Source organism: Triticum urartu, chromosome 7A (genome assembly GCF_056163025.1).
Source record: "Triticum urartu cultivar PI428250 chromosome 7A, HENAU_Tu73, whole genome shotgun sequence".
In the NCBI taxonomy this organism is placed as follows: domain Eukaryota; kingdom Viridiplantae; phylum Streptophyta; class Magnoliopsida; order Poales; family Poaceae; genus Triticum; species Triticum urartu.
Genome location: NC_141879.1, coordinates 33,932,346 through 33,953,950, shown reverse-complemented (window position 1 = coordinate 33,953,950; position 21,605 = coordinate 33,932,346). Strand labels below are relative to the sequence as shown.

The following is a 21,605-nucleotide window of genomic DNA, read 5'->3' as shown; positions in this document are numbered from 1 at the left end:
AGCCTTCCACCCTTTACCAAGTATATAGATGCATTAAGATAACATGGCAATATAATGATATCCCAACAAGTAAATAAATGTTCCAACAAGGAACGGTCTCCAATCTTCACCTGCAACTAGCAACGCTATAAGAGGGGCTGAGCAAAGCGGTAACGTAGCCAATCAATGGTTTGCTAGGACATGGTGGGTTAGAGGTTTGACATGGAAATTTGGGAGGCTTGAAAAGCAAATGGTAGGCATCATAGCATTGGCATAGCAAAAGAGCGAGCAATCTAGCATAGCAAAGATAGTAGTGATTTCGAGGGTATGATCATCTTGCCTGCAAAGTTGTCAGAGTTGACTGGATCCTCGAAAGCAAACTCAACGGGCTCCTCGTTAGCGAACTCGTCTCCCGGCTCTACCCAAACAAGACAAACAAGCAACAAGGACACAATCAACCACGTGCAAGGATCAAACAATATGATACAAAGATGGTATGCTATGCGGGATGCGATGCGGGATGCATATGCAAGATTTGACGAGGGATGCATGAACATGGCCTCAACATGGAAATCCATGTGTGCCACTGGAAAGATGAGATGAAATCGCTTGAAAACGATATAAAGAACGCCGGAATCGGAGTTACAGTTTGGAAATGGCAAGCGATTCAAATATGACCACGTTCTGCGATTTACAGCAAGTAGCCATCTAAATGAAACGAGATGAACATGCTACAGCACTCAAACATGACAACAAAATACATGGCAAGGATGCATTCATGATGCTTAACAAAAGTCTAGCACTGAGCTACGGCCAATTCATCCATTAACAGGTTCAAACAAGCATGGCAAAAATGCATATGGTAAACAGATTTCAGACTTTGTGAAATTAACGCTTGTCTGGAATTTCAGATCAGATAGCACTCTTCGGAGCAACAAAACTACATGCTATAGGACCTGAACATGGCAAAGTAAAGCATGGCATGGAGCTACTCAAAGAGCTTAACAAAAGTCCCTTAGTGACCTTGAGCCAAAAGGGATTAGAAAATACAATTGCAAGCTTGTGAACATGGCAAAAACATAATCAGATCACAGACTTAGTGAAAACTGGAGCATGCTGAAAACAGATATCAAGTAGGCATGTTTACGAGCTCGATGCACTCACTACAGAGCAAGTCATGACAAACTAAGCATACACCCATCAAGAATACACAAAATTCAAGCTAGACATGGCAAGAACACTAGCATAGCATGCACGGATCAACTACAAAATCATCGGCAAAATCGCTAACAAGTAGACAATCTGCCCAGAATCACGAAATAGCAAAAGTAGAGCTCGATTGACTCAAGCTAGGGTGCTCCATAATTTCAAACAAAGACATGAATGGATAGATCACTACAAGATTAACAAAACATCCTTACTGATCATCCTCAAAAGAGGCACGGATCACTAGGAAACTGAAGGAAATATGCCCTAGAGGCAATAATAAAGTTATTATTTATTTCCTTATATCATGATAAATGTTTATTATTCATGCTAGAATTGTATTAACCGGAAACATAATACATGTGTGAATACATAGACAAATAGAGCGTCACTAGTATGCCTCTACTTGACTAGCTCGTTAATCAAAGATGGTTATGTTTCCTAACCATGAACAAAGAGTTGTTATTTGATTAACGAGGTCACATCATTAGTTGAATGATCTGATTGACATGACCCATTCGATTAGCTTAGCACCCGATCGTTTAGTATGTTGCTATTGCTTTCTTCATGACTTATACATGTTCCTATAACTATGAGATTATGCAACTCCCGTTTACCGGAGGAACACTTTGGGTACTACCAAACGTCACAACGTAACTGGGTGATTATAAAGGAGTACTACAGGTGTCTCCAAAGGTACATGTTGGGTTGGCGTATTTCGAGATTAGGTTTTGTCACTCCGATTGTCGGAGAGGTATCTCTGGGGCCCTCTCGGTAATACACATCACATAAGCCTTGCAAGCATTGTAACTAAGATGTTAGTTGTGAGATGATGTATTACGGAACGAGTAAAGAGACTTGCCGGTAATGAGATTAAACTAGGTATTGGATACCGACGATCGAATCTCGGGCAAGTAACATACCGATGACAAAGGGAACAACGTATGTTGTTGTGCGGTCTGACCGATAAAGATCTTCGTAGAATATGTAGGAGCCAATATGGGCATCTAGGTCCCGCTGTTGGTTATTGACCGGAGACGTGTCTCGGTCATGTCTACATTGTTCTCGAACCCGTAGGGTCCGCACGCTTAAGGTTACGATGACAGTTATATTATGAGTTTATGCATTTTGATGTACCGAAGGTTGTTCGGAGTCCCGGATGTGATCATGGACATGAAGAGGAGTCTCGAAATGGTCGAGACATAAAGATTGATATATTGGAAGCCTATGTTTGGATATCGGAAGTGTTCCGGGTGAAATCGGGATTTTACCGGAGTACCGGGAGGTTACCGGAACCCCCCGGGAGCCATATGGGCCTTAATGGGCTTTAGTGGAAAGGAGAAAGGGGCAGCCCAAGGTGGCTGCGCACCTCCCCCCTCCCCTAGTCCTATTAGGACTAGGAGAAGGTGGCCGGCCCCCCTCCCCCTCTTTCCCCCTCGGGGAATCCTAGTCCAACTAGGATTGGGGGGGGGGAGTCCTACTCCCGGAAGGAGTAGGACTCCTCCGGCGCCCTCCTCCTGGCCGGCGCCCCCCTCCCCCTTGGCTCCTTTATATACTGAGGCAGAGGCACCCCAGAAACACACAAGTTGATCCACGTGATCTATTCCTTAGCCGTGTGCGGTGCCCCCAGCCACCATAGTCCTCGATAATACTGTAGCGGAGTTTAGGCAAAGCCCTGCTGCTGTAGTACATCAAGATCGTCACCACGCCGTCGTGCTGACGGAACTCTTCCCCGACACTTTGCTGGATTGGAGTCCGGGGATCGCCATCGAGCTGAACGTGTGCTCGAACTCGGAGGTGCCGTAGTTTCGGTGCTTGATCGGTTGGATCGTGAAGACGTACGACTACTTCCTCTACGTTGCGTCATCGCTTCCGCAGTCGGTTTGCGTGGGTACGTAGACAACACTCTCCCCTCTCGTTGCTATGCATCACATGATCTTGCGTGTGCGTAGGAAGTTTTTTGAAATTACTATGAAACCCAACAGAAACAACATGAACATATGGCCATATGAGATAAACAGGTCAAGGACTTAGTGGAAATGCTAAGTCCCTGAAATCAGCATTACCAAGTGCCTCACTTTGCAAGCTTGTGCTAGTCACCACACACATCACAAAAATACATGGGTTGCACCTCTAGAAAGATGGCAAAACCCTTAACAAAACATATGTAGAGCTCAAGGGCATATCAGGCACACAATAATCATGGCAAAAATGACAAATATCTAAATGGGGTAGCAGATCTGACAATTATCTCAAGTAGCACTCTTCTAACAGCATTTCGGGCATCAAGATGAACTCAAATTAAAATGATGCAATGAGATGAAACGATGTACTCTCTGAGACGAACATTTTGATATGCTATATGCCCAAAACGGAGCTATGGATGCAAAGTTATGGCACGATGAACATGGGCATATGGATTAGGGTTTCGGGAGAAAGTCAACCGAGTTATTTTTGGATCTGAGATTTGCACGGATTCTGAAGCAAGCTCGCCGGAGTTACTGTTGCAAGGTCCGCCGGAGATGGAAGGGGCCGGCCGGATCTGCAGCGCCGGCGGCCGGAGGAGGCGGATGGAGACGCGCAGAGGGGCGGCGGCGCCGTCCGGCGAGGAGCTGCCGGCGACGAGGAGGCGGGGTGGCATTGGCGCGGCGGCGGCGGTGCGGCTCCGGTGGCGGAGCTCCGCGAGGGCGGCGAGGTGGCGAAGGGCGCGGGAGGCGGGCCGCGGGGGCCGGCCTCGGGCCCCGGCGGGCCTGACGGGCGCGGGACGGCGATGTGGGGCGCCCGGGACAGGTGGCGCCCGTGGATTGGTCGGCGGCGGGCGGATCGGACATGTCCGGCTTCGTCCGGACGTGTCCGGCGACGGCGAGATCCGATTTTTTAGGGTTTAGGAGAGGGGATCCGCGAATTTGGAGGAGGGGGTCTTTATATAAAGGTGGAGGGAGCTAGGAGAGTCCAAATGAGGTGCGGTTTTCGGCCACGCGATCATGATCGAACGCTCTAGATAATGGAGAGGGTTTTGGTGGGTTTTGGGCCACTTTGGAAGGGTGTTGGGCTGCAACACACACGAGGCCTTTTCGGTCCCTCGGTTAACCGTTGGAGTATCAAACGAAGTCCAAATGATACGAAACTTGACGGGCGGTCTACCGGTAGTAAACCAAGGCCGCTTGGCAAGTCTCGGTCCAATCCGGAAATGTTTAATCCCCACACACGAAAGAAAGGTAGAAATGACCACCGGAGGAGAACGAAGCGCCGGAATGCAAAACGGACAACGGGGAAAATGCTCGAATGCATGAGATGAACATGTATGCAAAAGCAATGCACATGATGACATGATATGAGATGCATGACAATGACAACAACACACGGAGACAAAGACCCGAACCCAAGAAAATAAAATAACTTAAGGCCGGAAACGGCAAGAGTTGGAATACATATTGGGAAAGTCATATCCGGGGTGTTACAAGGCTGCTTGGGAAACCTCATATCCTTGTTTCACCGGATCGAATGATGACTGCGTAGCTAGGCTCCTTCAGTTTTCTCCTGAGCAGCTATGTCATCATTGCTCATGCGATATGTTTCAGGGGCATTTTTCCTGGCAACGATTTGGCGCTCTATGAGCCAGGTCCATATGGAAACGATGCTAAGAGGCTGGTGGCCCAACTCGGTGATCCAGCACGACGTTAGACTTGCAGATTCATTGTTGCCCTACCGCTGGCGTGTGGTTGATTGCATGGCTTGGATATTTGTGTGCAACTCACGGCTCTTGCGGTGTGTGCTTTTTCGGCGGCAAAGTCAGAGTTGCTTGCTTGTGGACAACTGATGACAATGACGCCAACACACAACCTCGACGGTGTCCTCTTCACATATGTGTCTGTGTTGTATCTTCTCTACGATAGTATTCCACTAATAAACCACGATATCATACATACAAACTTGTAGCACAACCCATATATGTATCTAATGGTGCATATTTTTACGTGGTTGCAAGTAATCCCACTTTGTAAACAAATATAAGACATAAACAGGGGTAATACAATATAATCAAGTATAATATACTAATTAGTAAAGGATGTGCGGATGAAGAAAATCTCCCTGTAAAATCCCATGAGATGAAGCCATTGGCGTGCCACAATTCAAAACAAGTCCAAACTAAAGTAGCTCAACTATGCCATGGATGCAAACTAGAGTTCTCCAACGAAGCAGAACAACAGACGTGACATCTCCGTGGACTTGTACCCGTTCATACGCAAGTACAAGGACAACATCATGTTATAGAAGGATGTGTAAGTCTTATTTTGTATTGACACCGGGTTATCTAGGGAATCTATGACCTCCAGGTGACAAGTGTTAGTGTCTATGAGGAGCAAAGACTATATGAGATAACAATGATCCATGACACCGTGTTTTCCATGATAGCACCTGCACAGACAAACAAATACTTGCACCCAACGCGATAAAAGGGGTTGTCAATCCATTCACGGTTACTTGGAAGGATGAGATCTGATAGAGATAGGTATAAAAGATAAATAAAAATGCAAAATAAAATAAAGGTAAATAAATTGCAGGAAGGTGTTTTTCGGTTTTTGGTTTTATATATCTGAAAATAATAAGATAAGAATAGACCCGGGGCCCAAACTTTTCACTGGAGGCTTCTCTCTTAAAAGAAAGAATATGGTGGGTAAATAAATTACTGTTGAGCAATTGATAGAAAAACAAATAATCATGACGATATCTACGGCAATGATCATGAATATAGGCATCACGTCCATGACAAGTAGACCGACTCCAGTCTGCATCTACTACTATTACTCCATAGATCGACCGCAATCCAGCATGCATCTAGTGTATTAAGTTAACAAGAACCGAATAACGCCTTAAGCAAGATGACATGATTTTGATGGATATATCCAATCAATATGGAAACCCCCCATCTTTTTATTCTTAATGGCAACAATACAAATATGTGTCTCGTTACCCCTTCTGTCACTAGGTGAGGACACCGCAAGATTAAATCCATCACAAACACCTCTCCCATTGCATGTAAAATCAATCTAGTTGGCCAAACCAACTTCATAGATCGGAGAGAAAAACAAAGCTATCTTAATCATGCATAAAAGAGTTCAGAGAAGACTCAAATAATATTCATAGATAATCTGATCATGAACTCACAATTCATTAGATCTCAATAAACACACCGCAAAAGAAGATGACATCGAATAGATCTCTAAGAACATCGAGGAGAACATTGTATTGAAGATCAAAGAGATAGAAGAAGTCATCTAGCTACTAGCTATGGACTCGTAGCTCTGTGGCAAACTACTCACACGTCATCGGAAGGGCAGCAAGGTTCATGTAGAGGCCCTCCGTGATCTAATCCCCCTCGGGCAGAGTACCGGAAAAGGGCCCAAGATGGGATCTCACGAGGACAAAAACTTGCAGTGGCGGAAAAGTATTTTTGGTGTGCCCATGGTATACGGGGAATATTTTGGTATTTATGGAGCTAAGATTCGGGTTAGAGGGGCTACGGGGGGCCACAAGCTTGCAGGCCCCCCTAGGGCGCCTAGTGAGCTTTTGGCCCACCTGTAGCTCTTCTAGCCTCCTCCCGAAGCTTCGTGGATGTCTTTCTTGTCCAAGAAAAATCGTCAAAATGTTTCCTTCCGTTTGGTATTGATTTTCTATAAAAGACAAAAACAAAAAAACAGCAACTGGCACTGGGCACTAGGTTAATAGGTTAGTCCCAAAAAATGATATAAAATAGCGTAATAATGCATATAAAACATCCAAGATGGATAATATAATAGCATGGAACGATAATTTTTTTATAGATACGTTGTAGATCTGGCCCCTCAAACGCCTGCAGACACGCTTCGGCACGGCCGCGAGCACTGGCTGGGCACCCTTCAAATAATGTAATCCATATCCTGACACTTCAATTATCATATCTGAAATCAATACAAACTCATGCAACTACGTCGATGCACACACATCGTCCGAGTACTCCATCACTACTAACTAAACATGGCATCGGACTACCAAAATTTAGCATGTTTGGCTATGGTGGAGTTCATCCACGACCGTCCTTGCCCTTCCCGGTGCCCTTGCCATCCTTCTTGAGGAAGTACCGGTCGAAGACACAGTAAGGATCTAGCCACATCTGCTCATTGTTGGAACTGTCCTTGTCGTCACTGTCCGCCTTCTCCTCCTTCGGTGGCAGTCCGGCCACTAGCACGGACCACCCAATTCTGCTCTCGGGGGAGGGCGCGTGTGTTCCTCCGTTGTTGTTTCTTCACAATGCGGGCGCGAATAGCTTCCTCCTCTGCGGCCCTCCACGCCGCTGCATCAGCCGCCTCCTTCGCCGCGATACGAGCCTCAGCGGCCCTTATCCTCTCCTTCCCACGGTGGGCTGCCCATTCTCGATGGAACTCATAGTCCGCGTTCTGGCTGCCGGGACCGCGAGGATCTAGCCCTAGAGGACCCGAGCGCCTAGTGAGCCGACGCTATGGAGTCCCAGCCAACAGATCCGTCCGTCGGCCGGGCATTGTCCTCTCGGGAGCGACGGAGTGCAATGCGGACTGCCATTGCCTCCTCCAACTCGCTCGGGATGACACGCGACGGATTTGGACTGGTTGAAGTCCGATTCATTGCCTGCCATGCCGGAGAAGGCCGAAAACCGTCTGAGGTGAGCTCGGGTGGCGGAGGGGAGTGAAGTGAAGTGGCTAGGGTTTTCTCTGGCGAGCAGATGGGGACGAATATATGTGGGGCCGGGTGGGCCAGTATGGGCTGGACCCGACGTGACGGGCGTGCCCAGGCCCGGGAGCCCCCATATACACCCCATATTTGGGCTAGATATGAGGGGGGTGCCGGTCAGCCCGGGCGTTTGAGGCCCGTTTGAGGTATCCGTCTGGGTCGAAAAATCTTGACCGACCGGTGAGTGGGCGTGCCGCCCTAGCGTTTGAGAAGGGTTTGGGGCGCCCGACTCCGATTGTAGATGCTCCTTAGCCTTTTTAAAAAAAATTGTGAAGTCCTATTTAAGGCCCGTTTAGTTTTGCACTCTCCCGGACTGGATTGTTAGGTCATCTCACCAATGTGAGATTTTTCTGGACAGCAAGTCGCCCAACCGCCCCATTTATTGTTTCCACCCGAAGCGGTTATTTGTTGGCCATTACTTCAAAATTGCACATACTACTAGTACTAGTTGATTGCCAATTGATTTCAATGATGGAGATCTTGTCCCCGTGCTCCCCTATCGTCGCGGAACATGTGAGTGTGATGTTTATCGTCCCTCCTTTTTGTTATCCTCCCCGACCCTCTCTAGCGATGTCCGCATGGCTGCCATCTTTCCCGGTTCTTGCCCCAAGCACTCATACCATCTCAAATCGTTGGTCCTTCCATCATTTTTGTAGGAAAGTTGTTGTGTTCCGCTTCCTATTTGTGATTAACATTCAATTTTGACTTCAAAAGATATATATAGTTTTAAAAGGAAAACTAAGAACTTGTGTAAAACTGACATTGCATTTATTGTTAAGTGCATAACTCTTCAAAGGATACCCAAAGAACAAAATGTCGAAGTCCCCAAGAGTACGAATGGAACATCTTTTCACCACTCAAACCTCTCTCTCTCCCCCTCCCCTTCTCCCCTCCCCTCTCCCTCCCTCCTGGTGGGTACAATACACATCATCACACTTCACAATGGCTACATGACCCAATGTGAATATTGCTCCAAATCCATAGCTCTTCTCACTCATATGTCTACTAAAAATTCTCATACAATATTTTTACTATTGTCACCTTACAGTCGTAGCCACTTTGTCGAGTGTTCATGCTCTCGTTCTTCTTCTTGTTCTCCTTGGCTATGCCGTTCGCGATGCTGATAGGCAGCAGATACTCGGGCATCTCAAAGAATTTGGCTAGTGAAGAATCATCACAGCGCGGTGACCGTTGAGTCCCGTCGATGCAATCAAAATTATACGCAGCAAGGGTGGCATGGCTCTTCAGCCCAGCGAGTACCAGCCTGGCCCAATTACTGCTTGTCCATGTTGTTTACCTCTCAGCTGACTCAGAAACATCAATATGTGTTTCTATCCACTGGCCCAATTTGGTGGCTCTCTTTGGCGCAACCGATTTCAGCATAATTACAGCGTATAAATCAGTGTGATGAGAAATGAAAAAAGGTATGCTTTTTAAAACCGTATATGATAAGGTACAAATGCATATGTAGTTATGCACGAAGAATAGAGCACGTACCGTGCCTCGTTATTCTCTCGAAAAAATTGACAGCACTCAGCGTATAATACGAGTTCAACCTCTAGATTTATATATCATTAGTAGTCCATGACTTAAGACAACCATAGCAATTTGATGGCGAACCCTTGAATGAACTTATGTACCTGTTTAATTAGCATATCACACGTAGAGTGTTGTTCCATAAAGCAATTTCTTCCAATTTCAAGTAATCTACCTAACTATCTTAACACTTCGATGATGTAAACTGATGTCTCACCTGAAGTCTGGTGCCAATATGCTTGCATGACAGTTCTTCATCATTTCTAGTCTTTCTAAGATGAATGGAAATACCGGCAGATGCTAATATGCTTACCGGCAGTTTGTATTTTAGAACACTACATAGGTCAACCACTCCACGAGAAATAAACAGAGCTAATAAGAAAGACTATGAAAGAACACTGCAGCAATTCATATACTACAACCTGCCACTAATAAGAGTTGTGGTAACCAAATTGTTTTCATCAACTACTCCTCACCTCCAGGCATCTACCCTTGCCTTTCATATAAATAATGGAATATGAATCAGTGGAGAAAGTGATACATGTATCAATTAATGTGCATTTCTATGCAACTAGGCTTTTGAAACATAATAAAAAAATCATGCACAACACGTTTCAAGTAATAGTCATTTCCCCATTTTTCCAGAGAGGAGCTTCTATATATGTGGCCATGGACTGTCTGTCATTATAAGATACATACATACTTCAGTGCTGCGGCACCACCGTTCTTGCATAGAGATATATACGTACTTCAGTGCAGTAGCACCACCGTTCTTGCATAGCTCGCCAACACAGAAAGCGACATTTCTCCTATTAGTAGCCTCATAAGATGCAATATCTTTCAATGTCAAAGGCATTATCTGCTGTAAATGATTCAAATATGAGTAATATTAAGAGGACGCTTCTAATGATAAAATAGCATGTCTTTTAAAATTTATAGGCAAGCAAACATAAGCAGAAACTGGAGAACCCATTTGTAGGCTAAAACAAACTTAATCTTACTGTTTCTACATACATGTGAATATATAATTCACGACCATAGAAAATCATATGGGCTTAAAATACACTATGACCATAACCAGACAAAAGATAAACGATGGGACAATATTTCTTTTTTCCTTACCTTGAACCTTAGCAGCCAAATTAAATTACTGTTCCTCTGCATCCAAGTTGCTACCACAACCTACAGAAACGAATCACATTACTCCTACAGTCCTCATATCCCATATATAACACTATAACTAAAGTTTCATTCTAATGCCGGTAAAGTTGAAGTCCTCAAGCTTAGTGACAAAGCAAAAACATCATAATGTAGCATCCTTCAACTGGTTACCTTGTAGTTAAGTAGAGATCATATGAAAAACAAAATGTGGGATGTGTCATGTGTTGTGTCTGGGCTCACCCGAACACAATTCATTTTTTCCTCTCTTGCAAAAATGTTATATATTGAACTACCTGCAGCAGATAATGGTGTCAAGAAAGAGACAACTTAATCAGTTAGTCCTCTCTTTTTGGTGCTTCAAGATCTCACTGATTGTTAGAGGTAAGCACGGTTTGCTTACCCAAGTAGTATAGAAATCCTAATTCCACTTAGTGAGGTGCTATATAAGCATATATAAATGCATGTGTCTCCTTGCTTGTAATCACTGTGAGTTGAAGAAACATAAACATAGCTTGTAACCACCGTGAGTTGAAGAAATATGAATATAAGGCACCTTAGTTACCTTCATGGCTATCCAATCAGCTTTCATATATGTGTATCTTGCTAATCCATCAATCAATCCAGTGATTCGAGCTAGCTTTAGCTACCTAAGCTACTTATAAGATTCAATCCATCTCAAGGCAAGTGAGATTTCCTAGGTGTACGTATTGCTGTCTGCCAAAGGCATGGCTAGATGAAATATTGGTTTCAGAATTTTATACTCTGACATTACCATGTTTGTTAAGAGGGACAACTCAAACATTGGTTTCAGTATCTGCTAGTGGTTTATACATCTTGACCAAGGATCATCCTCTCCTTAGATTTTCAGATAACACAAACATGTTTCCGAACATTTTGTCCAAGAACTTGAAAAAGTAAATTAATAAAAATGAGCAAGCCTTTTCCAGGTTCATAACTACCAAGGATTTTATTTCAACTCCCATGAAAGAATTATTGATATAGCAATTCTCAGTGTATAGTCTTTACAAAGGTTTTAATCAATCTGCCATCAGACCCACGTCATATATTTGTGTCACAACAAAAAAAATCTAAAGAATCATTTATTCTCCACTTGATCTGAAAAATCATTCATGCTCCATTTAAATTGTAATCTGCACCAAATTAATCTCACAACACAACTCAGAAGTCAAAACACCGAATGAATCATGGCTGTGTCAATGGACAAGACAAGTAAGATCCGAGTAATGGGAAAGAATGGCATAGCTTACCAAAAATTCTAGAATGCAAGAGCAACACGCGCTGCAGGCACGGGCAAAACATGGCGAAAACTAAGGAGAGGATGGAGATTGATGCACCTGTAACATCGCGTCCTCAATAAGATACTCCTCCCAAGGTGACAACCTTGCCTTGGGTGGTTCATGGCCGCAACAGACTCAAATCGCGGAATTTGGCATGGTCGCGAACGACGACGACTGCGGGATGAAGTGGTCAAGGTGGAGCTAGACATTCATGCCCATGGCCTTGCAGGGATGTTAAGATAGTAGTACTAAATCATGACCTAAACCAGAAACCTAGCCGGGCTGCTGTAAGCAGTCGACGGCCTTGGTCGGCAAGTGTAGTCAGGCCATGAGCATCGATCGGTGAGGTTCCCAACTTCCCTGGCTGCCGCGGAAGTTATCTCGGGGAAAGGGGATGCCGGGCAGAGACGGCGTAGGGTTTGCCAGCGAGAAATCGAAGGATGGCAAGCGGAGACGGAGCAGGGGTCGACGGCGAGAAAGTGGGAGGTCGTGGGTGAGAGGATAGAAGGAGTCGTCCGTCCTCGTCGCATCAGCCGAGTCGAGCGAGGAAGGACGAGGCAGGCGGCTGCGATTTTTCTGGGGAGAGAGGCGGCATGGGCATTGAGGGGGTTGGGGTTTGGGGGCGATGGGTGTGGGATGTGGGTACATGGGTTTTTTTGTTTCTAAGCAACGTGGATTGCACGAGGTGGGGCCATGGGGGAGTAGCGATCGCAGGGTAGCGGGAGAAGATGTGTCTATGGGAAGGAGGAGGTCGAACCATCACGACGTTCGATTCTACTTTAATAGTAGAGAGATTGATGGAGTACAAAAATTCTTGTGTTGGCCTAACTAATTATAAACGTCCGGACCTCCGCAGTGCATCAAATCATAAACGTCCGGACCACAGTGTGTGAATGTTTTCTACCATCCAATATGGTGCCACATACGTCAGCGGCTGCATCCGCGCATCCGAATTCCAGCAAACCAGTACCAAACCAGAGACTTGTTGGCTTCCGAACCTCCGCCTCATACATGTCCGACAACACTGTCCCATCGGAAACCCTCTCCCATGTGTCATTTGCAACCATATCTTTGCCTTTGGCAACACATTCATGTCGACCCGGAGCAAACGCGACCAGTCAACACATCATGCTGGTCGGAAGGCGCGACATTGAGTGGCTCGGCAGCCAAGAGCGTGGTTAGCACCACATCCGTTTTTCAACACTACATGAATTTTATTGACTCAAAATGAAGCATCGAGCGGATACAAACACAATGAAGACACACCCAACCTCTCCATAGCAAGGATGCCCACAATCAATACCAACGCACATACACAAAGAAAAAGGAAAAAGCATGACGGCAAAGAGCAAAGTCACATAAGATCAAATCTATACCTAAGAGAGAGAAAACACTAAAACGATCAAAACAGTGATTGGCAAACAACAACCACAACCATATCCACACCAACGCACAATCTTTTGACATCACAGAGACACCGATTACATACTACTACTACTACTACTACTATCCCTCGATCGTCTCCACTTCATCCAACTCTCGGGTTCAGCTATCTATCAAGTAGAATATGAGTAGAAGGTAAGGGTTTTTTGGAACCTAAAGATCGATCGCTTTTCAAGGAAACTGACTCTACTTAATATTGCATGCAGGAAAGTCACCATGGCAAGCAGCAGCATCCCAGCCACCGCCAGATAGGGATCGGATGACCACGCACACACACTCTGTATATTCAGTCAGAGAGATTACAGGTACATTATATAGGCCGTGAGCCATGCCCTCCCGCATGCATAGGCACGCAGGCCTTGTGCGTGGAGTGGTGGTTATGATCCTGAAGACTAGGACTAGAGTACAATGTTACATGCAGTACACCTCATACACATACATACATACATGCAGGTTAACACCCCCCCGCAGTCGGAACACCGCCTGGATGGATGTTCAGACTGGTATGGAAGTCCATGAAGACGACCGAGGGGAGTCCTTTGGTGAAGATGTCTGCAAATTGAGAGCCAAAGGGAACGTGTAGTACACGGGCTTCTCCCAGTGCGACACGATCCCGGACAAAGTGTAAATCAGTCTCGACGTGCTTGGTGCGTTGATGCTGCACGGGATTGGAGGAGAGATATGTCGCGGAGATGTTGTCGCAGTAAACAACAGTCGCACGGGATGGCGGTCGGTGAAGCTCTCGGAGAAGTTGGCGAAGCCAAGTGGCCTCGACAACGCAGTTGGCCACAGCCCGATATTCGGCCTCTGCACTAGAGCGGGAGACGGTGTGTTGCCGTTTCGAAGACCAAGAGACAAGATTGGGCCCAAGGAAGATGCAGAAGCCAGAGGTGGACTTGCGTGTGTCTGGGCACCCGGCCCAATCTGCGTCGGAGTAGGCAACGAGTTCATGCGACAGAGAGCGGTAGAACTGCAACCCATAGTGAGAAGTGCCCTTGAGGTACCGAAGGATCCGCTTGACGAGCTAAACATGAGCTGTGCGGGGAGCATGCATGAATAAGCAGGCTTGTTGGACAGCGTAAGAGATGTCAGGCCGGGTGATGGCGAGGTACTGCAAGGCGCCGGCGAGGCTGCGGTAGTGTGTGGGGTTGGGGAGGGGATCACCATCAAAGGCAGAAACCTTGGCGGAGGTGTCGATGGGAGTGGAGATCGGGTTGCAATTCAGCATGGAGGCCCGATCGAGTATCTCAAGGACGTACTGCTGTTGGGATAAGAAGAGGCCAGATGCAGAGCAAGCGACGTTGACGCCAAGGAAATGGTGTATGTTACCTAGGTCAGTCATGGCGAACTCGGCATTGAGGGAGGCGATGACGGAGGTGAGCAGGGAGGAGGTGCTGGCGGTGAGAATAATGTCATCAACATACAGAAGCAGGTAGGCCATAGAGGATCCGCGTTGAAGGATGAAAAGTGATGTGTCACACTTGGAGGCAATAAACCCCAAGGAGAGGAGAAAGGACCGGAAACGCAAGAACCAGGTCTGGGGTGCTTGCTTCAACCCATAAAGCGACTTCTTGAGGAGACACACGTGGTTGGGATAGGAAGGATGGATGAAGCCTGCTGGTTGAGCGCAATATACGGTTTCACCAAGATCGCTGTGAAGGAAGGCATTTTTGACTTCCAACTAGTGGATGGGCCAAGAGCGGGCAGTGGCGATGCTGAGCACAACACGAACGGTGGCTGGTTTAACCACGGGGCTAAACGTGTCAGTGTAGTCGATGCCTTCCTTTTGAGTGAATCCCCGGAGCACCCAGCGGGCCTTGTAACGAGCCAAGGAGCCATCAGGATGCAATTTGTGCCGAAAAATCCACTTTCCAGTAACCACATTGACACCTGCAGGTCTGGGAACCAAACACCAAGTTTTGTTCTTTATCAAAGCATTAAACTCGTCGAGCATAGCATCGTGCCAATGTGGGTCCTTAAGAGCAGATTTATATGTGGCAGGTAGAGGGGAGATATCAGCAGAGGAGGTTAGTGTGAAAAGAGACGGCGTGGTTGGGCAAAACCGCGTTTGGCACGTGTTGTCATTTTATGTGAGTTAGTTGGTGGAGCTACGGGAACAACTGGGCGACGTGGCGGTGTAGGAGTGGTGGGTGCAGAACGCGAAGTGGATTCAGGAGAGGTGGCAGGCGAATCTGGTGGGGATCGGTGCGGGTCAGCTGGCACAGCAGGCGAATCTCGTGGGGATTGATGCGGATCGGGAACAGACGGGCCAGGGGAATCGGGGTTGGGTGGTTCGTGGGGCGACGCGTGGGGCGAGGTGGGGCTCGGGGCTGGCCTGGTCGGGGAAGTGGGGGAGCGTGGGAGCACGCGGCGCGGGGTGGCTGGTGGGACGGAGCGCGAGGCGGATCGGGTCGTCAGGCCACCGTTGGAGGGAGGGGGAATCCCGGAGGGGATTGCGCGCAGGTGGGGCACGGGATCCGTGGTGGGATCCGGTGTGGCAGGATGCAAAGTGACCGAGCGTGTGGGTGGCTCATAGGGAAAAGTGGACTCATCAAAAATGATGTGTCGGGAGACGATAACTTTGCGAGTCTGGAGATCGAGACACCGATAACCTTTGTGTTCGAGAGGATAGCCAAGAAGAACACACCGAGTGGAGCGAGGGGCGAGTTTGTGAGGGCTTGTGGCATAGAGATTAGGGAAACAAAGGCACCCAAAAACCCTAAGATGATCATACGAGGGGTGCACGCCGGTGAGAAGAAAGTAGGGCGTGAGAGAGGCCGTTGTGGTGGAGGGACGACGGTTGAGGAGGTGTGTAGCGGTGTGAAGAGCTTCAACCCAAAAGGTGGGAGGTAGCTTGGCGTTAAGAAGAAGTGTGCGGACGACGTCATTGGTCGTGCGGAGCATGCGTTCTGCTTTGCCATTTTGAGGAGACGTATGGGGACAAGAGAGGCGATAGATGATGCCGTACGTAGAGAAGAAGGTGCGGAGGGAGGTTTTGTGAATTCGCCACCGTTGTCACATTGCATGCATTGGATTAACGTGTGAAATTGGGTATAGATATAAGTGAAGAAGCGTTGTAGGGTAGAGGACGTTTCGGACTCGTGGCGGAGGGGAAAGGACCAGGAATAGTGAGAGTAGTCGCCAAGAATAATGAGATAATAGGTGTAGCCCGAAAAACTCACAATCGGTGAGGTCCACAGATCACAATGGATTAATTGAAATGGTGCAGTGGTACAATTATTTGGAGAAGAAAAAGGTAAACGGGGTTGCTTCCCGAGCTGACAAGAACTACAAATGGTACTAAGTTGTTTATTACAATCGGGAAGAAGGGTGCGGGATAAAGAAGCTAAGGTGGCTTTGCTAGGATGGCCGAGCCGTCGATGCCACAAGTCGCCGGAGCTGGTGACGAACACGCCGGAGGTTGTGGAGGCGGAGGTGCCGTAGAATGGATAGAGCGGGCCCGGGCTACTGGACGTCAGAAGAGGTGTCCGCGTGGGAAGTGCCTTCACAGAGTAACCATGAGGGTTAAAAGCGACTTCAACGTTGTTATCAGAAGAAAGTTTACGAACAGAAATAAGATCTTTAATAATGCCAGGTGCAATGACAACATCACGGAGAGAAAGATTGGTGGGAGGGAGAGAAGTAGTGCCAGTGCCTACGATGGGAAGACGGTGACCACTGCCAACGATGATGCTCAACGGAAAATGCTTAGGTAAAGGACAAAACGAGGAGAGATTACCAGGGTTGCTGGTGACGTGCGTGGCAGCGCCGGAGTCGAGGATCCAGTCAGCGCTGGTGCCGGGAAAACCTTGCTGGCCGTAGGCGTGGTTGAAGAGCGCGACATGATCCCAGGAAGGAGCACCATACGCCACGGGAGGTGGCGGCTGAGGCGAAGACGATGAGCCCGGGAACATCAGCGGGTATGCCTGGGAGTGGACGCCGGGGCGAGGGCCAATGACGCCGGCAGCGTTGGGAGGGATCCAGCCAGGGCGAGGTTGATGTAGAGCCATGCCGAACGGGGCGAAGTAGCCCATCCACGGGGACGGCTGCTGAGATGAAGAACCGCGGCCAGCCGAGTCGAAACGACCACGACCGCGGCCGCCACCGCGACCACGGCCACGTCCACGGTCACCAGAGCCGCGTCCACCCCCGGCGCCGTGGCCAGGCGGAGGCTGGCGATCACCGCGGTCACCGCGATCGGTGCGGTCGTTGGTGGTGGAGGAGCCGCCGGAGACAGTGAGGGCAGCGGCACTGGCCTCAGCAGCCCGCAGGTTGATGGTGTACTCCGCGAGATCCACACGGGAGCGCGCGACCTCAAAGGGAGGAAGGGGCACCGTGTCGCCGAGGATGGTGCCGATGGTGTCGAAGCGGGCGTCAAGGCCATGGAGAAACTGCATGGTAAGATCATCAGCAGATACCTTGTGACCAGTGTCGGTGAGGCCGTCCGCCAGCGCCTTGAGACGGCGGGCGTACTCCATGACGGTGAGATCGCCCTGCTTCAGGTTCCGGTACTGGTGCAAGAGGTGGAGGTATTGCGCCCCCTAGTTGGCGAGGAAGTAGTCGCGGATGCGTTGCCAGGCCGTGAACATGTCGACGGCGCCACCCATGATGAGCTCAAGGAGGGAATCCGCCAAGGTGAAAAGCATCCAGAGGACGAGGCGCTGGTTGATGGCGAGCCAGGCCGCGTCGGGGTTGGGGGGAGGAGGATGGGCGATGTGGTCCTGAAGGCGGTACTGGGTGAGGACGCAGGTGAAGAAGGTGCGCCATTTGATGTAGTTGTTGTTGGCAGGATCAAGTTTAAACTTGATGTGATTGGAGATGTGGTCGTTGTGGAAATTATGAAGGAGGGGATCGGCGGGAGGGGGAAGGAGGGGGCGAGCACGGTGGCGAGGGCAGTGGAGGCAGCGGGAGCCGGGAGGGAAGGGGAGGTCGCCGGAGGAGAAGACTGGGTGGAGGAGTGAGCAGCCGGGAGGGGGAGATCGCCAAAGAGGTCCTCGAAGGCCATGGCGACTGATACCAAGATAGAGATCGGATGACCACGCACACACACTCTGTATATTCAGTCAGAGAGATTACAGGTACATTATATAGGCCGTGAGCCATGCCCCACTAGTAGAAAACGGAGCTTTAAAACCGGTTCGTAAGGGCCTTTAGTGCCGGTTCCATAACCGGCACTAATTGGTGGGCACTAAAGGCCCCACCCCTTTAGTACCGGTTCGGCACGAACCGGCGCTAAAGTGCCACCACGTGGCGTGAGCTCGCGCCCTGGTATAGGGGACCTTTAGTACCGGTTGGTGTTACCAACCGGTACTAAAGGTTTTTTTTTGAAAATTTTGGATTTTATTTTTATTTTTTCAATTTTTAATTTTTCTGAATTATTTGGTGATTTAGTCTCTAATCACCTCTCTTAACTGCTCAAGTGTGGATCACTCATTCTAAATCATCTAACTTCCCGACCGGTCACCCATCCCTCTCACTAATCCAGCCCGAGCACGCTTAACTTTTGGGTTCTATTCTCCTTCGTTTCCAAGTCTGCACTTGTTGTTTTCCTGACAATAGTAAGATGCCAATCCTATTAACCCTCAGGAGTTTAGCTTAAGCATGAAGTCACACATTTCACTATTTGAGTTTGAAACTATTATTCTAAAAAACAGTAATTATTTAGTAACACTAATATTTCTTGAATAAGTTTGACCATAGTTTGACCATAGTTTGACCAGATTTGACCAAAATTCAAAAAATTGAAATAATTATTTAATAACACTAATATTCTTGAATAATTATGTAGTAACATTAATACTTCTTGAATAAGTAGTTTGACCAGATTTAACAATTTTTTTAAAAAAAACTTAAATTTGACCATATCTTTTTTCCTTTTGGAATTTTAGGATTCTAAAAAATTGCAAACAGGCCGAGGCGGTCTCCATCGGATGCGGATTTTCGTGCTAAATTTTTTGATATATTATACTTTTTTTCCGACATCGTATGCAAAAGTTATAGCCGTTTTACATTTTCCCTACACTTTTTGCAAAACATGTCCAAATTTAAGTTTTCAAATTTTCCTAACTAGTAGATGTAGTAATATAACTACCTCTCGAAGGATTTTATTTTTTGAAGTTTTTATCATTTTCTTTTGATTTTTTCAGAACTGAAATGGCGACACACCCGGGGGGGGGGGGTAGAGTTTGAAAATTGCCCTATAGTGCCGGTTTGTGTCACAAACCGGTACTATAGGTCAGACCCCTTTAGTACCGGTTCGTGGCACAAACCGGTACTAAAGGTTAGCCCTTTAGTACCGGTTTGTGACACGAACCGGTACTAAAGGTGATCGTGGGGCCCCGGCCTGACGCCAGCCTGCCATCACCCCTTTAGTACCGGTTCGTGGCACGAACCTAAAGGTTCAACACGAACCGGCATTAATTCATAGCCGTTCGAACCGGTACTAAAGGTTCAACATGAACCGGCATTAATGCATAGCCGTTTGAACCGGCACTAATGGTATCATTAGTGCCGGCTCAAATTCAAACCGGCACTAATGTGCTTCACGTTTGACCCTTTTTCTACTAGTGCCCTCCCGCATGCATAGGCATGCAGGCCTTGTGCGTGGAGTGGTGGTTATGATCCTGAAGACTAGGACTAGAGTACAACGTTACATGCAGTACACCTCATACACATACATACACACATGCAGGTTAACACCGCCGTCCGTGAGATCCGTGTTGCGCAGCGTGCGGATGAGCCAGCGTCGGTGCTGGCCATCGGCACGGCGAACCCGCCCCACTGCGTGCCCCAGGGCGACTACACCGACTACTACTTCCGCGTCACCAACAGCGACCACCTCACCCACCTCAAGCCCACCTTCGCCAAGCTATGCGGGATGACAGGCATCGGCAGGCATTTCTTCCACCACATAGACAAACTGCTCGCCACGCACCCGGACTTGTCCCTCGACGCTCGGCTAGACGTCGTGGCTACCGCCGCCCCGGAGCTCACCGCGTCGGCTGCTGCGAACGCCATCGCCGAGTGGGGCCGTCCAGCGGGCGACATCACCCATCTCATCGTCAACACCAACACGGGATCGCACGCCCCGGGCACCGATGTCCGCTTGGTCTCCCTCCTCGGCCTCCGCCATGATGTCCTGCGCACCGTGCTCCAGCTCAATGGCTGCGCTTCCGTGTGCACAGCCCTGTGCCTAGCCAATGACCTCGCTGGGAACAACCGTGGCGCGCGTGTCCTCGTGGCCTGCGTCCAGCTCACTGTCACCGCCTTCTGCGCGCCCCACGAGACGGACACCTTCGACACCCTCATCCCCCAGGGGCTGTTCGGTGACGGCGCCGGTGCCGTCATCGTGGGTGCCGACCCCCACGTCCACGAGCGCCCGCTGTTTGAATACAAATGAGCTATGAGATGTTCGAAAATTGGCATGGGTTCATCATATGATCCCTATTGGGCACAGTAAAAATTTCAAAGTATTATGGGAAAACGGATGAACTTCATGTACAAACTAAACACTCTCCAGCGAACGGAGATAGTTGCCTTCCACATAGAACTGAAGTTTTTTGCAGCATTTCCCTTTGAACTTTTTCTATGTTGAATATAAACCATTGATAGCACCATGCTCGCACTTGGACTATTCTGAATTAATAAACATGATTTGTTCAAGCAATTTCCTTATTTACAAGATATGTGGCAGACGCCTATTTATGCCTGCCACTGATAACTTCGATATTTGTTTAGAAAAAAATTGGGCGTGAGTTTGGGAAATATTGTAGTGTTTCTATCCCACGGATAATTTGTGAGAACTTAGGAGTGCGGGTGAAAATTACTGCCCACCACTGCTGAGCATTTAGCAGTGATGTGCGCTTGTTTTACCCGCCACTAGAACCTTCACAATATAATTTTGGCGGGTCCTAGGCTATGTCTGCCACTAATACGACCCCGACTATAAGCCTTTTCCTAGTAATAAAAAATTTACATCTAATTACCTTTCATGGTCTTCTAGACTCTACGAGGAGTCGAGACAAAGTTGTTGTCTCGGAGAAAAACCAGGGTACAATATCCTAAAATTTTCCATGTTCCTTGAAACATGGATCGTTCTAGAAAATGTCTAGAAGATACTAAGGCAATGCCTTTTTTATTTTGTATCTGTAAATTCAGTTGTTAATGAATCTGCTTTATTCGGTAACTCTGTATCATCCCCTATAGCTCTAGAAAAGAAAAAGAAATTGTATTTTC

At 47.8% G+C, this 21,605-nt stretch overlaps 2 pseudogenes; one reads left to right on the top strand and one right to left on the bottom strand.

Annotated features, from left to right (window-relative positions):
• The first annotated feature begins 13,571 nt into the window (after window positions 1-13,571).
• Window positions 13,572-20,769, top strand: LOC125518210 (bisdemethoxycurcumin synthase pseudogene; annotated as a pseudogene).
• On the bottom strand, window positions 15,052-18,375 carry LOC147957363 (uncharacterized; annotated as a pseudogene).
• Window positions 20,770-21,605: the final 836 nt, after the last annotated feature.